Source organism: Blastomyces dermatitidis (assembly GCF_000003525.1).
Source record: "Blastomyces dermatitidis ER-3 genomic scaffold supercont1.4, whole genome shotgun sequence".
NCBI lineage: Eukaryota > Fungi > Ascomycota > Eurotiomycetes > Onygenales > Ajellomycetaceae > Blastomyces > Blastomyces dermatitidis.
This window is the reverse complement of record NW_025544777.1, coordinates 1,469,675-1,488,355: the sequence shown is the minus strand read 5'-3', so window position 1 is coordinate 1,488,355 and position 18,681 is coordinate 1,469,675.

The following is an 18,681-nucleotide window of genomic DNA, read 5'->3' as shown; positions in this document are numbered from 1 at the left end:
TATTGTGAGAACATTCACTCTGATAAATTTCTTTAGAATAATAGATCTGTATCAGTCTATTCTCTGATATCTGTTATCTGACTTTATAATGCAGATGAAAGATATCTGTGTTTTCAGAAATAAGAATGTGAATGTTGTACTCTTTTACACTCATAGATATGAGACTCATATGCCTTGTCTGAGATGTCATTGTGAGAATGAGCTGTTCACATGCTATGTTCTGCTTTCTGCATTTTCCTGTGTTTCTCTCTCTCTTTCTGAGAAGCCTCATGCATGTTGTAATTACACATACAATTCTAAGATCAGTGAGTGTTCATTTGATGATTGTTATCTCTGCTTTTGCAGTTTTATATACTAACAATAGTTCTTAGTTACTTCAGTGCCAGAGGTCATTTTAATCAAAGATGATAATATTACTGAGACTACTCTCTTCTGTTCTCAAGCTTCTTCTATCACTTTCTCTTCCTTTTCTGCAGGAAAGGTTGTGTGCATATCAGATTATAAGTGTTCAGCTCTGAGTGACTTCTGCTGTTTATTCAGTTCTGTGTCTCTCTCTTTCATTTTCTCTGCCTCTGTCTTTCCTTTCTTGGCTTCTGATTCTGTGAGTCTCATGCTCTTCTTCAATTTCTCTACACATATGCATGCGCATTTCTATATTGGCATTTCAGTCAATCTTGTAATAAATGACATTTATGTTGTACACAGAGCAGTAGAGGAATCAGAGATGTGTATAGTATTATTATAAGAGCAGCTTGCAGCTCTTGAATCTCTTACAGATCTTGAGTTTTGAGATTTTCTTTATTTTTGATGTTTTTCAGATGATGTGGTGTTGAAAATAGATTAAACATATGATGTATGAAAATGAATGAGATGTGTATGATAATATTTATCTTTTACAGCTGACTCTTATGATTGATGATCAATTCATTATCTCTTTTCTTACACTTTTTCTTTATTTACTAGTCACTACTCTTATATGATCTCTATATGATACAGTATTCAGTGACTAGATTCAGCAGCTTTTATCTTTTATAATTCTGTCTTATGTATTATACTGTCTCTCTTCATCTACTCAGATCACTACAGTAAACAGCTCATCAAAACTAATCTCATTCAATCTCTGAGTGTTCTCAGAGATTGAGATGACTTGGTCTCATATATCTGTAGATGTTTTAGATAGTTCATTCTCTGTGATCTTCATGATTGAACTGATATAAACAGTTGAATTCAACTCTGAATTTCTTTTTGTTCTGTGACCTGATTCATGTGCAAGTCTGCTGCTTTGAGACTGCTCTTTACTGTGTTGTGTCTGCTGTCTGCAGCATGTTATTATACAACTGGCTACAGTCTCATCACTTATTAAAGTGTGATGTTCATCTGATTTCTTCATTTCTTCTCATTCTTTCCTTATAATTGTGAAAAGATTGAAATAAGTGAGATCATCTGATTTGTAAGCATCTATGATTTCTCTTACTTTGTAAGGCTTTTCAATTATAAGCTTCTTCTTTTTCAACACTGATGATAGTGCTGTGAATAATTATAATTCACTCAGGTCTTGCATCTTTGCTTTTATAAGTCATGAATCATTGATTAAGTTGCATAAGACTCATCCCTCTGATTCTTTCAATGTGTACATTCTCAGAGAATGTGATTTGAGTATCTTATATAACTCAAATCATCTAGATTGAAACTTCTCAGAACTCTCATTATGTACAAGAACTCACATTCTTATCTTGAGACTTGATTTCTTAATAAGTGAGTCTTGTATTCTTTTCAATTGAATTGCTTGATTCAGAAGTAACTCATTAGCTTTTATGTGTGTGTGGCTGATCTCTTTCAATCTTGATTCTGTGTCTGTGACTGTTGCATCTGCAACTGCTACTGCTGTGTTTATAACTGCTGTTTCTGCTGTGTCTGCAACTGCTGTTTCTGCTGTATTTACAACTGCTTTCTTCCTCACCTTTTCTGAAGCATTCTCTGAGATGCGCGGATGCAATTCATACAACAGGTAGAATGATGAATGCTTGAAGACTGCATGCTGTTGAATCTGTGTGACCAGTAGTGCCTGTCTGAGATATTCATCTCATAGTCTTGTAGACTTGTTCACTAGATATTTCATCAGCATGTTACTCAAGATTCTATTCAAGTGTTTCATCTTTCTGTTTGTCTGCGGGTGATATGACATTGTTCTACAATGTCTTGTCTGTAACTGGCTCATGAAATGCCTCACTGCTTCTTCTACAAGGTTCACATCATTATCAGTTAGAATCTCATGTAGCATTCTATAGTTGACATAGATCTCATCATATAGAAACTTCATCATCACCTTCTCTATTGTCTCTGAAACTGCTTTCATGACTGGCCAGTCAGTAGTGTAATCAATAGCAGTGATTATTCATTGATTTTCATTTAGCATTTGCAGTAATATGTCTATGAGGTTCATCTCTCATTGTTTGAATGATTGTACTGTATATTTCACCTGATGTTGCACTTTCTTGCATTTCAACCCTTTCTTAGATTCTTTCACAACCTGGTAATTCAGACACTTGTGAGTGTACACCTGAATGTCCTCAGCCATGCTTGGTCAGTATACTCTTGATTTGAGTACTGTAAGAATAAGTGCTCGCAGGCGATTATTCGGGTGTTTGCAGCTTGGCGTGATATGTACTGTTAACTACTAGAAGTATTCGCGGTAGGAAGATAAAATGTAGAGATCAAATGTATAATAGTATTCAAGCTGAGTTGTAAATAGTATTTACAAACTTCAGTCTATATAGTTATATGTAGCCAAGGGCCGCTAGCTCTATTGATTACATGAGAGATAGAAATAGAAATAAAGAATCTGTGAAAAGTGAGATTTCTTACATATTTCTCTCTCTCTAAGACTTTGTTCATGAAGTCTTTCACTGAGTGACTTCATAGAATCAGCTCAGCACTGCAGTGATACTCACTAAAAACTCTTCATATCTATAAAAAATCTCAGTGAGGAAAAATCTCTTGTTATTATAAAGAGAAAAGAGTCTGTCACTCAGTTTCTTATTTCATGAGATTCTTTGTAATCTACAGATTCTTCTCTGACTATCACACAGATTCATCTCACATCTTTCATACAGAAGAATTTCAGTTAACTCTCAATTATTTTCACAAGATTCTTGTGTGATCATTACATAGATTCATCTCACAGATGAATCACTCTCTATGAGATCACTCTTATCAAAGAGAAACATTTATGAGTTGATCTTTCACTCATTCTTATAAATCATTGTTCTTTAACACTGTAAAATTGTGAGAAATTTTCCATTCTTTTACTAACTCTATAGAATTGTAGAATCAAGATATTCATAGTCTGTAATCACTCTTTGTAGTTATATAGAAAGATTCAGGCCTGTAATTCACAATCACTCTTATTTACTAGAGTGATTTAACTGTTTCATGAGATCACTTACAGTGTAAGTAAACCTCTCTAGAGTAGTATAAATATCTCAGATCTGTCTGCAGAATCTTATCTTCTTTTCTCTTTTTCTATAACAGCTTTCATTCTCATATAAACTGTGAGTATTCTTATTTATTCATAAAGTGTTTTCACTCAGATGATAGAGAGAGAGTGTTTCTGACAATGTCTGTATATTAATTCAAGAACTTCTTAAGAATAAAAATTTTTCAATTTTAATATCTTTGCAATAATGTCTGACTACTGCTAAGCTTCTTATGAGTGTCTCTGCAACTTCTCTGATCACTTTTTACTGACTGATGAAGCAGAAATATCACTGCTCACAACTGTGTCTTCACTTTTCTCAGCCCTGTCACTGCACTCAATCTTCAGGCCAGCAGTCAACTCTCTGTCTTTGTCAGATCAGTTTCTGACTCTAAGCAGTGCAGTTTCTCTCTTTACTGTAAGTCTTCTCATAAGTAATTTCTTACAGACTCTAGTTAACAGTTCTTATGAAGCTCTCTGTGTTATCAGTGTCTTCTGCAGCTTCATGAGCCTACAATCATCTCTTCTCTGTTCACATAATCACTGATCAGATATATGTAAATATGTCTAGATTCTCTATCAATGATTCTCATACTGTGATGCATTTCTGCAATCTCATTATCAATGAGAGATAAGTTCTCAGATATCTGTAAAATTCAGGTAATCAAGGTAATGCAAATGCTATGAATTCATAATAAGAGTTAATCTAAGTAGATGAGCTCTCTCTTCACATCTTAATTATTTCTGAGCTGGATACTTCAGCACAACTGAAAGAGTGAACACAGCTTTATAAGAAGTATCTGATTATACACACAGGCAGTCAGTTCTCAAGATTCTGCTGCAACTGTATATATTCTAATATTCAGCTTCTCTGAAGTCTGTGCATTTCTAATAATCTTTGTATCAAATGTAACAATTGTCTGTATCACAGATATAATACTCTCTGCTTCTTTAAAGAGAGAAATTGATAGTTGTGAGAAAGTTGAGTATTACAGATATTAAGAGTGTAAGTATGAATTTTCTTTATTTTTTCTTTATTAATCTCTAAATTGTGTTCACAGCTCTGTTTATTTTCTATTTTTTAATTTTAATAAGAATATGATTTCTTCTTCTCTTATATACACTGCAGACTGTTCATCTCAGTAGAAACTCATTATCTTATAGACTAGAATTTATAAATAACAGTGTTAATATCTTTATTATAATCAGGTTCTTAGCAAAGATTACATCATTCTGACTTATCAGAATTCATAGTATGAAAGTCATGTCTCAGCTTCTGCAGATATCTTATCTATCTGAATAATTCTTAAGTAAACTTATTTATCTTGTCAGAATACTTTTATCACTGAACCTTGAATCAGAGCTTGTAATCTCACTTCTCTGAGTCAATAATTTCTTTAATCTGATATTCTCTTTCACTCTCTAGTGCTTTATAAATAGAGTGATAAGTCACAGAATTCTCTTCTAAGAATTCCTTATATTCACAGAGTAAAGAGATATGAAAAACATTATATATCTACAACTCAGATGACAGTTTCAATCTGTAGAACTATGAGTTAACTTTCTTCATAATCTTATAAGACTTTATCTGTAAGAGATTCAGCTTCTTACTAGATCTTCATATGATAATATTTTCTAGACTTAGTCAGACTCTATCATCTTTCTTAAAACTCTTTGTAATATACTTGAAGTCATAGTATCTCTTCTGATACTCTTGAGTCTTTCTCAAGAATTCACAGACTTTCTCTCAGATCTTCTGAATTCTCTCAGTCTGTTTATAAGTATTATCACACTCTATAGTGTACTCTCACAGATTCATCAAGATCATCTATAGATAAGTCTCAGTAAGCATCTTAAAGAGAGTTTTATCTGTGCTGACATGCTTTGAGTTATTATATACAATCTCTGTGAGTAATAATTAATATACTCAGTCATTCTGATTGTAATTAACAAAGTACTGCAGATATTATTTCAATATACTCATCAGATATTCTATCTGATCATCTGTCTGTTGATGAAAAGTCATGCTTAGATCTTACAAGATCTTCAGTATAGTTATCAGATCAGATCAGAACTCTTCTGTGAAGATTAATTCTCTATCTGAGATAATATTCACAGATAATTCATGCAATCAGATCACATTGTAGATGAAGATATAAGTTAAATTCTTTAACTTCAAGTTCTTGCAGATGAGTATAAAGTGTGCTATCTTGATAAAGTAATTCACTATCATCAGCACACTGTTAAAGCAGGTATTATATATGTTCTTACTTTCAGAGAGACTTACAAGAGCAGTCATTTCTAGCTGTTCTCAAGATTCTCATGAGATGAATAGAGGAGTAAGTTCTTCATATAATCTGAATCACACTACTCATGAACCCTGATAAATAGTATAAGAATTCACTATCTTCTTCACAAGTTCTCACATCTTCAGTCAGAAGTATTTTCTTATAAGCAACTTATAAGTTCTAGTATCTGTAAAATAACTCACTAGAGAAGAGTCATAATACCTTTTAATAAGTTCTACTTATAGAAACTCATTTACAGATATATAAATCTAGCTCTCTCTTTATAAGAGATTATTTAAGTCTCTTCAATTGTTTATTTCTGCAGAATTGATCTCTGTTATGAGCAGTTTTCAAATATGCTGAGTATATTTATTCTTCAGTTACAGTTCAGATAATCTGAATAGAAGATCTTATAAAGACTTATACTCTGTTTCTTCTTACATCAGGTCTTCTACAGTACTTCTCAAAGTCTGTAAACTCTTCAGATTATAGATACTCTCTTCAAGAATTCTCACAGAGATCTTCAGAGTGTTGACTCTCAGTGTTATAGAGAGTAGTTGTACAGACTTCTTCTCTCTCTTTTCTCTCTTCTCTCATAAGAAATTAGAAGACTCTTCAGTTAATCTCTTTATAATACTCAGTTCAAGCATTCTGTAAAGCTTTTCTGTCTTCTCTAGTCTCTCAGTATCTGTCATTCTGGTCTTCTTAACATGGTCTGATCTGTGAGAGAGTCTGTTCACTGAGTTCTTAGTTCTCTTAATATGTTCTATCTTGAATTAGAACTCACTCAGTCTCTGAGCTCAGTGAATCTATCATTACAAGAGTTTCTTAATTGAAGTAAACTGTTATAAGCTGTTATAATCAGTTCTAACAGTAATCACTGTTATAAGACTCTCAAAGTAGTGACATTAGTAATAGAAGAATTTCACTATTATAAGAAGCTTCTGATTATAAATATTATAGTTAATCTCTGTAAGTTGCATCTTCTGTGAGAAAAAGATTACTGAAACTCAGTTCTTATTTAACTGTAGTTACAAGACTATTTCTGAAATTATAAAGAAGAAGATATCTATCTTCAATCTGATTAAGAGTTAGAGATCAAAGTGAAACAGCATTACTGTATTTATAAATATCTATTTTAATCTTACAAAGATCTCATAAGCTTCTGAGATAAGAAAGTTCTCACAGTTCTCTCTTCTTAATAATCTTTTCATTCTTCATTTATAGAATGACTTCTTCTTGTTTTCACTCTTCAGCATGTTTATAAGAATCAAGAAGATTCTTATGAACACAAAGATAAACTGTCTATAGAAATTCATAAAGTTCAGAAAGATCTGAATCTCATGAATACTAGTTAACTTCAGCTATGATAGAATAGTCTCAATCTGTGAAGATTTCATCTGAATATCATCTGCAGTGATTACATATTCTAGAAAATTAATTCAGTGAGCACTGAAGTTACACTTTACAAGCTTAACATACAGTTCTGTCTTATCTAAGATCTTCAACATACTTTATATATACTCAGTGTGTTCTTTCTTCTTTATAAAGTACATTATCATATCATTCAGATATATTATCACAAAGATATTCAGATATATGTGAAGTGTTTTATTGATAAAAGACTGAAATGCTGCAGAAATATTAGTCAGATCAAAAGATATCACTAGATATTTAAATAATCTTAGTGCAGTTCTAAAGACAGTCTTTCATTCATTCTCAGACTGTATTCACAGCTGTGTATATATATTGATCATATTCAGTTGTGTGAATATAACAGCTTCTGTGAGATGATTGATTACATTCTTGATCAGAGACAGAAAATAGCAGCTCTTTATTATCTTGAAGTTCAGATCACAGTAGTCTATACACAATCTGAGATCTTTATTCTTCTTCTTTACAAATATCACAGAGACTTTCACAGAGATCTGTGAAGATCAGATAAAGTTATTCTTCAGATTCTTCTTTATATAAGTCTGTAAGATCTCTGTCTCATAATAAGAGAGCTTATAGATTAATCTTCAGAAGAGTTTCTGCTCTTCTATCAAATCTATTATCAGATTCTTCTCACAGTGAGAGAAAAGCTTAGCTGCCTTTGCTGAGCTGAATATTTCTGTAAGATCTTGATATTTCTCTGATATCTGAAGCTCAGTTTTCATGACTGTGAGATTCTCAGACACTTGCAAAGTTATTACATAGATAAGCTTGTCTTCTCTGATTAACTCTACAGCATTAACTGATTCTATCTCTATAAGTGAGTCTGTCAACACTGATTGAAAGTATAAACCTGACTTATAGACAGCTATGTGTGAATTGTGTCTTTGAAGTTATACAAGTCTCAAGTACATATTATCTGTGATGTCTGTGATAATCACAGTTTTCATAAATCTTCTTCAGATTTCAGAGAGATCTTGTAATTCAAAGATGATTCTTATAAGTCTCTCAGTTCTCAGATCTGAGTTCTTATGTCCTGCTTATTATAAGAGCAGATTCTCAGTTTTCATCTTTCAGCTTATTCACTCTGTGAGCTTTAGAAACATCACAGTGACCTGAGATTCTGAGTTTATTAATACTTCTTATACTTACAGAGCAGCAGTACTGCAGCACAGTCTCTCTCTGTGAGTAAGCATTTTCATTGAGAGAGTAACAGATTCAGATATCAGCTTCAAGACTCTTAAGAAGGCTGTTACTAACTCTGTCTGTGACTTCTTAAATTTCTATTTTAATTTGTCTGAACAGTTTGTATGAAGATGTTCTGATTTAAAACAGATAAAGCAGAGTCTCTTTTTCTTAATCTCTCTATTATACACTCTGTTCACAGAAGCTTGTAAAGCTCTTTCTCTCTGCTCAGCAGTCAGATACAAATCTCTCTATATCTTATCATCTTTTTCTAACAAATCTGTTCTCTATTGTTCTGGCCCTTGTAGAACTGATTAATGATTCACTCTCTACAGATCTGTGATTCTCACAGTGATCTGTAAGCAGTGAATAAGAGTCATCAGCTTCTTCAGAGCTAAGAACTTAGAGTCTTACTCAATGAGCTTGTTCTACATATCTTTATTCAGTCTCTTCATGAATATCATCATTCAGATCTTGTTTCAGAGCTCTGTTTTCACAGATCTCAATTCATACTACAATTTCATGAAGTACTGTGAGTAGTCTTCATCAGATTTCTCACCACTTTTTCTAATATTGATAATCACAGTTCAGATATTCTCTGTTCAGCTTATAAAGTTTCTCAACTTATTCTCTAAATAGATCTTGAGAACAGATCAGTGAGATCTCTCATGATCATTCTCTAGATGATTCAGTCAGTTCTTGACTTCAGTGTAATAGAGGTCTGTCATTGTATAGATGACAGCTTCTTCATCTTTTATATTGCACAGCTGAGCTTGCAAGTCAATTTCAAATGCAAACTTGTAAAAGCTTTTATAGATTGTAATTCAATAAGTGTGTGATTCAAAGATTGCTTAAGCCAGCGTACAATTACAGGCGTACGCCGGCTTCTTATATATTGAATCTTGTATGCTAAATTAATTAGTGGCCGCTAGAGCCCTCTTTACATTTATACACTAGTAGTTTGAAAGTGGCTGTGTTATTATCTGATAATTGTATGTTCTTCTGAACTACATTCTCTCTCATCAGATTCAGTCACACTCACATGACTATGTTGTACACTCTAGCTTCATGCAGATTAGCTCATCACTAGTGTTTCACAATTATGTGACCTATCTCTGATTCAGCTAGTGTTCTGCATACACTCTCACAAAGAAACTTTCACTATATTACATCACTCATTCACTAACTTTTCTCATTCTTCAATTATCATTTTCATTATTATCATCATTAAATACTATCATCTCATTCTAGATTTCTACTCCTTCTTCTGTTTAACTCTTTTCATCTGTTCATCTATCACATTGTATGTGTTTCTGGTGATGGCTCTCTGTTTCTACAACAAGCATTCTCATAGTGCTCATACTGAGCAGTTTGTTAGCTGTAAGAAATCCCGCTCCTCGCGGATTCTTTACCCCTATTCCTATCTCTCACGTAATCAATAGGGCTAGCGGCCCTTGACTACACACAACTATATAGACTGGAGTTCGCGAATACTATTTGCAACTCAGCTTGAATGCTATTATACATTTGATCCCTACATTTATCTTTCTACCGCGAACACTTCTAGTAGTTAACAGTATATATCATGCCAAGCTGCAAACACCTGAATAATCGCCTGTGAGCACTTATTCTTACATTTCAAGCTCAGTCAGTCAGCAATCACCTGTTATGACTGGAAGAACTAGAAACTCACATGCTTCAATCCCTGCGAACCCTACTGCAGGCACTCAGGAGCAGCCATCTGAATCATGAATAACCCCTGTGAAAGAAGTTTCAGAGGACTTATCAATCACTCATGGGACATCATTCTCTGCATCTGTGACAGGGGAACTCTCTGAACCTATGAATGAATCAATCTCAGTGAAGAACATTCTTGAGCATCTTCTGCAGAATCAAGCTATTTTTCTACAAGAAATGCTTACTGCCTGCAAACACTCTTGAACTGAGTCTCTAGACATGATCTTCAGAGACACTCATGAACTGAAAAGAAACTTCCTCAAGCTGTGATTACTTAAGACCATCTATCAAATCACAATCTATAAAAGCTTTTGCAAGTTTGTATTTGAAATTGACTTGCAAGCCTGACTGTGTGATATGAAAGATGAAGAAGCTGTCATCTACACAATGACAGATCTCTATTACACTGAAGTCAAGAACTGGCTGAATCATCTAGAGAATGATTATAAGAGATTCTGATGATCTGTTCTCAAGACCTATCTAGAGAATAAGTTGAGAAACTTCATGAGCTGAACAGAGAACATCTGAGCTGTGATCACTAATATTAGAAAAAGAGGTGAGAAATCTGATGAAGACTACTCACAGTGCTTCATGGAATTGTGATGTGAATTAAGACCTGTGAAAACAGAGCCCTGAAACAAGACCTGAATGATGATATTTGTAAAAAGACTGAATAAAGACATGCAGGACAAGCTCATTGAGCAAGGCTCTAAGTTCTTGATTCTGAAGAAACTGATGACTCTCATTCATCACTTACAGATCACTGTGAGAGTCACAGACTCACAGAGAGTGAATCATCAATCAGCTCTGTGAGAGCCAGAACAACAGAGAACAGATTTGTCAGGAAAAGATAACAAGACATAGAGAGATTCATGTCTGACTGCTGAGTAGAGAGAGAGAGCTTCACAAGCTTCTGTAAACAGAGTGTATAACAGAGAGATCAAGAAAAAGAGACTCTGCTTCATCTATTCTAAATCAGGACATCTCTGTGCAAACTGTCTGAATAAATCAAAATAGGAATTTGAGGGATTGTGAACAGAGTCAGCAACAGTCTTCTTAAGAGTCTTGAAGCTGACACCTGAATCTGTTGCTCTCTCAATGAAAATGCTTGCTCATGAGAAGAGATCATACTGCAGTGCTGCTGCCTCACAAGCATGAAAAGTATTGATGAACTCAGGATCTCAGATCACTGTGATGTCTCTAAAGCTTGTGAAGTGAATAAGCTGAAAGGTAGAGACTGGGAACCTGCTCTTGTAATAAGCAGGGTGTGAGAACTCAGATCTGAGAACTGAGAGACTTACAAGAATCATCTTTGAATTGCAAGATCTCTCTGAAATCTGGAGAAGATTTGTAGAAACTGTGATTATCACAGACATCACAGATGACATGTATTTGAGACTTGCATGACTTCAAAGACACAATTCACACATAGCTGTTCATAAGTCAGGTTTATACTTCCAATCAGTGTTGACAGACTCACTCACAGAGATAGAAGCAGTTAATGCTGCAGAGTTGATTAGAGAAGACAAGCTCATCTATATGATGACTTTGTAAGTATCTGAGAACCTCACAGTCATGAAAACTGAGCTTCAGATATCAGAGAAATACCAAGATCTCACAGAGATGTTCAGCTCAGCTAAGGCAGCTGAGCTTTCTTCTCACCGCGAGGAGAATCTGATAATAGATTTGATAGAAGAGTAGAAACCCTCCTGAGAATCAATCTATAAGCTCTCTCATTATGAGACAGAGATCTTGCAGATCTATGTGAAGAAGAATCTGAAGAATGACTTCATCTGATCTTCACAGGCCTTCATGAAAGCCTCTGTGATGTTCATGAAGAAGAAGGATGAAGGTCTCAGATTGTATGTAGACTACTGTGACCTGAACTTCAAGATAATAAAGAGCTGCTATTCTCTGTCTCTGATTGAGAATGTGATCAACTGTCTCACAGAAGCTGTCATATTTATACAACTGAATGTGATCAATGCATATGCACAGCTGTGAATACAGTCTAGAGATGAATGAAAGACTGTCTTTAGAACTGCACTGAGATTGTTTGAATATCTAGTGATGTCTTTTGATCTGACTAATGCCCCTGCAGCATTTCAGTCTTTCATCAACAAAACACTTTGTGCATATCTGAATGTCTTCATGATAATATATCTGAATGATGTGATGATGTACTTCATGAAGAAGAAAGAACACACTGAGCATGTATGAAGTGTGTTGAAGGTCTTAGATGAGACAGAACTGTATATTAAGCTCATGAAGTGCAACTTCAGTGCTCACCAGATTAATTTCCTAGAATATGTAATCATCACAGATGATATCCAGATGAAATCTTCACAGATTGAGACTATTCTATCATAACTGAAGTCAACTAGTATTCATGAGATTCAGATCTTTCTGAGCTTTGTGAATTTCTATAGATAGTTTATCTTTGTGTTCACAAGAATCTTCTTGGCTCTTACAGATATACTGAAGAGTGAAAATAAGAAGAAGTCATTCTATAAACAGAGGATGAAAAGATTGTTAAGAAGAAAGAACTGTGAGAACTTTCTTATCTCAGAAGCTCGCGGGGCCTTTATAAGGTTGAAACAGGCATTTGCAGATACAGTGATGCTGTTTCACTTTGATCTCTTGCTCTTAATCAGATTGAAGACAGATGCCTTCTTCTTTGTGATTTCAGAAATAGTCTCACAACTACAGTCAAATAAGAACTGGGTTTCAGTGGCCTTTTTCTTATGAAAGATGTAACTCATGAAGATCAACTATGACATTCATGATTAGAAGCTTCTCATAATAGTGAAATCCTTTCATCACTGATATCACTACTTCAAGAATTTCATGACAGTGATTACTGTTAGAACTGATCATGATAGCTTGTAACAGTTTGCTTCAATCAAGGAACTCTCACAGCAGCAGGTTCACTGAGCTCAGAGACTGAGTGAGTTCTGATTCAAGATAGAGTATATCAAGAGAACTAAGAACTCAGCAGACAGACCCTCTCACAGGTCAGACTATGTTAAGAAGATCAGAATGACAGACACAGAGAGACTAGAGAAGACAGAAAAGCTTCACAGAATGCTTAGACTGAGTGTTATAAAGAGATTGACTGAAGAGTCTCTCAATCCTCTGTAAGAGAAGAGAGAGAAGAAAGAGAAGAAGCCTGCACAACTACTCTCTGTGACACTGAGAGTCAACACTCTGGAAATCTCTGTGAGAATCCTTGAAGAGAGTATCTATAATCTGAAGAGTTTGCAGACTTTGAGAAGCATCATGGAAGACCTGATGCAAGAGGAAACAGAGCATAAGTCTTTGTAAGATCTTCTATTCAGATTGTCTGAACTGCAACTGGAGAATGAATATGCTCAGCATATTCAGAAACTGCTTATAACAGGGACCAACTCTGCAGAAACAAAGAATTGAAGAGACTTAAATAATCTCTTATGAAGAGAGAGCTGGATTTATGTGTCTGTGAATGAGTTTCTACATGTAGAACTTATCAAAAGGCATCATGACTCTTCTCTAGTGAGTCATTTTATAGACACTAGAACTCATGAGTTGCTTATAAGAAAATACTTCTGACTGAAGATGTGAGAACTTGTGAAGAAGATAGTGAATTCTTGTGCTGTTTGTCAGGATTCGCGGGTAGTGCAGTCCAGGTCATATGAAGAACTCACTCCTCTATTCATCCTGCGGGAACCTTGAGAACAGCTAGGAATGAATGCTCTTGTGAGCCTCTCTGAAAGCAAGGACATATATGATGCCTGTTTTGACAGTGTGCTGGTGATAGTGAATCACTTCATCAAGATAGCACACTTTATACTCATCTGCAAGGACTTGAAGTCAAAGAATTTGACTCATATCTTCATCTGTGATGTGATCTGATTGCATGAATTATCTGTGAACATTGTCTCAGATAGAGAATCAATCTTCACAGAAGAGTTCTGATCTGATCTGATAACTATACTGAAGATCTTGTAAGATCTAAGCACAGCTTTTCATCAATAGACAGATGATCAGATAGAATATCTGATGAGTATATTGAAACAGTATCTGTGATGCTTTGTTAATTACAATCAGAATGACTGAGTGCATTGATTATCACTTACAGAGTTTGTATACAACAACTTAAAGCATGTCAGCACAGATAAAACCCTCTTTGAGATGCTCACTGAGACTCATCTGTGAATGACCTTGATGAACCCGCGAGAGTACACTATAGAGTGTGGTGATGCCTGTGAACAGGCTGAGAGAATTCAGGAGATTCAGGAGAAAGCCTGTGAATTCTTGAGAAAGGCTCAAGAGTATTAGAAGAGATACTATGACTCTAAGTACATTATAAAGAGTTTCAAGAAAGATGATAGAGTCTGACTGAGTCTAGAAAACATCATCATGCAGAGATCTAGTAAGAAGCTGAATCTCTTATAAACAGAGTCTTATAAGATTGTGAAGAAAGTTAGCTCACAGTTCTACAGATTGAAACTGTCATCTGAGTTGTAGATATACAATGTTTTTCATGTCTCTTTACTTCATGAATATAAGGAATTCTCAGGAGAGAATCCTGTGACTCATCACTCTGTTCACAAAGCACTAGAGAGTGAAAGAGAATACCAGATCAAAGAGATTGTTGACTCAGAGAAGTGAGATCACAAGCTCTGATTCAAGGTTCAGTGATAAGAATATTCTGACAAGATGAATGAGTTCACTTGAGAATCATTCAGACAGATAAGATATCTGCAGAAGCTGAGACATGACTTTCATGTCATGAATTCTGACAAGTCAGAATGACATGGTCTTCACTAAGAACCTGATTATGATAAAGATATTAACACTGTCATTTGCAAATCCTAGTCTACAAGATGATGAGTTTCTACTGAGATGAACAGTCTGTGATGTATATAAGAAAAGAAGAAAACATGTTCTCATTAAAGCTAAAAAACAAGAAAACAAACAGGGCTGTGAATACAATTTAGAGATTAACAAAGAAAAAATAAAGAAAATTCACACTCACATTATCAATATCTGTAACACTCAACTCTCTCACAACTATCAATTTCTCTCTTCAAAGAAGCAGAGAGTATCATACCTGTAATACAGACAATTGTTGCATTTGACATGAAGACTATCAGAAATGCACAGACTTCAGAGAAGCTGAACATCAGAGTACACACAGTTACAGCAGAGTCTTGAAGACTGGTCATCTGTGCATGTGATCAGATATCTCTCACAAAGCTGTGTCTACTCTCTCAGTTATGCTGGAGTATTCAGCCTGAAAATAATGAAGATATGAAGAGAGAGCTCATCTGTCCAGATCAACTCCTGTTGCAAATTCATGATATTTGCATTGCCTTGATTACCTGGATTTTGCAGGTACTCAGAGACTCATCTCTCATTGATAATGAGATTACAGAAATGCGCTGTGGCATGAGAATCATTGATAGGAAACCTAGGCATATTTGCATATGCCTGGTCAGAGATTGTGCAGGCAGAGAGAGGATGATTGTAGGCCTGTGAGACTGCAGAAGACACTGGCAACACCAGAAGCTTTATAAGAACTGTCAGCTAGAATCTGTAAGGAATTACTTATGAGAAGACTTACAGCAAAGAAAGAGACTGCACTGCTTAGAGCCAGAGACTGGCCTGGAAGAGGGATGAAATAAGCCGCTGGCCTGAAGATCAGATGCAGTGGCAGGGCTGAAGGAGATGAAGGTGTGATCATGAGTGACAGCATCTCTGCTTCATCAGCCAGTAAAAAGCAATCAGAGAAGTTGCAGAGACACTCATGAGAAGCTCAGCAGCAGTCAGACATTATTTATGAAGATATTAAAATTGAAAAAATTTTTATTCTTGAGAAGTTCTTGAATCAATATGCAGACATTGTCAGAAACACTCTCTCTCTGTCATCTGAGTGAAAACACTTCATGAATGAATGAGAATACTCACAGTTTGTGAAGATGAGAGCTGTTACAGAAAAAGAGAAAAGAAGATGAGGTTCTGCAGACAGATCTGGGGTATTTATACTACTCTAGAGAGATTTGCTTGCACTGTGAGTGATTTCATGAAACAGCCAGATCACTCTAGTAAATAAGAGTGATTGTGAATCACAGGCCTGAATTCTTCTATGTGACTACAAAGAGTGATTGCAGACTGTGAATATCTTGATTCTACAATTCTACAGAGTTAGTGAAAGAATGAAAAATTTCTCACAATTCTACAGTGTCAAAGAGCAATGATTTGTGAGAATGAATGAAAGATCAACTCATGAATATTTCTCTTTGATAAGAGTGATCTCACAGAGAGTGATTCATCTGCAAGATGAATCTGTGTGATGATCACACAAGAATCTCATGAAAATAGTTGAGAGTCAACCAGAACTCTTCTGTATGAAAGGTGTGAGATGAATCTGTGTGATAGTCAGAGAAGAATCTGTAGGTTATAAAGAATCTCATAGAACAAGAAACTGAGTGACAGACTCTTTTCTCTTCACAGTAACAAGGGATTTTTTCTCACTGAGATTTTTTATAGATGCAAAGAATTTTTAGTGAGTATCACTGCAGTGCTGAGCTGACTATGAAGTCACTCAGTGAAAGGCTTCGCGGATGAAGCCTTAGAGAGGGAGAGATATATAAGAAATCCTGCTTCTCATGAATTCTTTACCTCTATTCCTATCTCTCATGTAATTAATAGGGCTAGCGGCCCTTGGCTACACACAACTATATAGACTGGAGTTCGCGAATACTATTCACAACTCAGCTTGAATGCTATTATACATTTGATCCCTACATTTATCTTCCTACTATGAACACTTCTAGTAGTTAACAGTACATATCACGCCAAGCTGCAAACACCCGAATAATCGCCTGCGAGCACTTATTCTTACATTAGCAGTAAGTGTAATGCATTGTGAAACATGGTCAGGACTTGTTTATCTTCTAACAATTGTCAGAATATACTATCATAAATGACACATCTTCTCCATCTTCTTATACACTCTCTTTATCTTCTCATACATTCTTGATTATTTCTCTTCTCAGCAGGTTTCTGATTGTGTTTTCTGGCATGATTTTGTGTGAATGCAGATGCTGATATGTTGTTTTTATTCATGTAGAATCTTCATATGTTGACAGATCTGTGTCTGCTGATAATAGTGAACTCAATATTGAATCATTGATTGAGAATCTGAAGAATGTGATAATGAAGAAATTGTCTGTGTTATGTGTGACTGAGTCTTCTGCATTCTCTCTTGCCTCTTCTGTCACTTCTCAATCTTCTACACTTGCTCCTGTGTCTGATTCTCCCGCTTCTGCTACCCCTGTTCCTGTGATCTCTACTCTCACTGCTTCTGATTTTACTGTCTCTGTCTTCATTACTAGCTCTTCTCATTTCAAGAAGATGTTGCATAGGCTCAGTGAATCACATTTTTCAGTGTATACACTCTCACTCTTCTTGCTGACCTCTAGAATGATTTATTGTATGAAGACAGTGTATAATATGACTATCTGAAGTTCAGTTACAGACACTGATTATTACATTCATTTTAAATATTCATGATAAGATAATTATTCATTCATCTCAGAAAATCACTCTCTCTCTCAACAGTGTTAAGATTATAAGTCTTTTTCTTTTTCATCTTTTCTTTCTGACACTGATTTTTCTATTCTTAGAGAAAATCATTATGGGTTTTACTGTGTACAAAGTCATAATATTTACAGATATCAAGAAGCTTTTCACAACTGTAAAGTTTAATATTACAGAGATATTCACTCTGATGAATTTCTTCAGAATGATAGATCTGTATCAGTCTATTCTCTGATATCTGTTATCTGACTTCATAATGCAGATGAAAGATATTCATGTTTTTAAGAATGAGAACACAGATAACATACTCTTTTACACTCACAGATGTGAGGCTTGTATACCTTGTCTGAGATATTATCATAAGAATGAGCTGTTTGCATGCTGTGTTCTGCTTTCTATATTTCTCTGTGTTTCTCTCTCTCTTTCTGAGAAGTCTCATGTGTGTTGTAATTGTATGTACAATTCTAAGACTAGTGAGTGTTCATTCAGTAATTGTTATCCCTGTTTTTGTGATTTTATATACTAATAATAGTTCTTAGTTACTTCAGTGTCAGAGATCATTTTAATTGAAGATGATAACACTGCTGAGACTACTCTCTCTTATCTTTAAGCTTCTCTTATCACTTTCTCTTTCTTCTCTGTGAGAAAGGTTGTGTGCACACTGAGTTATAAGCATTCAGTCTCAGATGACTCCTGCTGTTATTTATCTGATTCTGCATCTTCTTCTTCTTCTGTTTCTTTCATCTTCATTCTCTCTGTTCTGGCTTCTAGTTCTGTGAGTTCTGTGCTCTTCTTCAATTTCTCTACATGTACATATACACATTTCTATATTGGCATTCCAGCCAATCTTGTGATAAATGACATTAATGTCATACACAGAGTGATAGAGGAATCAGAGATGTGCACAGTGTTGTTGCAAGAGTGGCTCGCAGCCCTTGAATTTCTTGCAGACCTCGAGTTTTGAGATTTCCTTTTTTG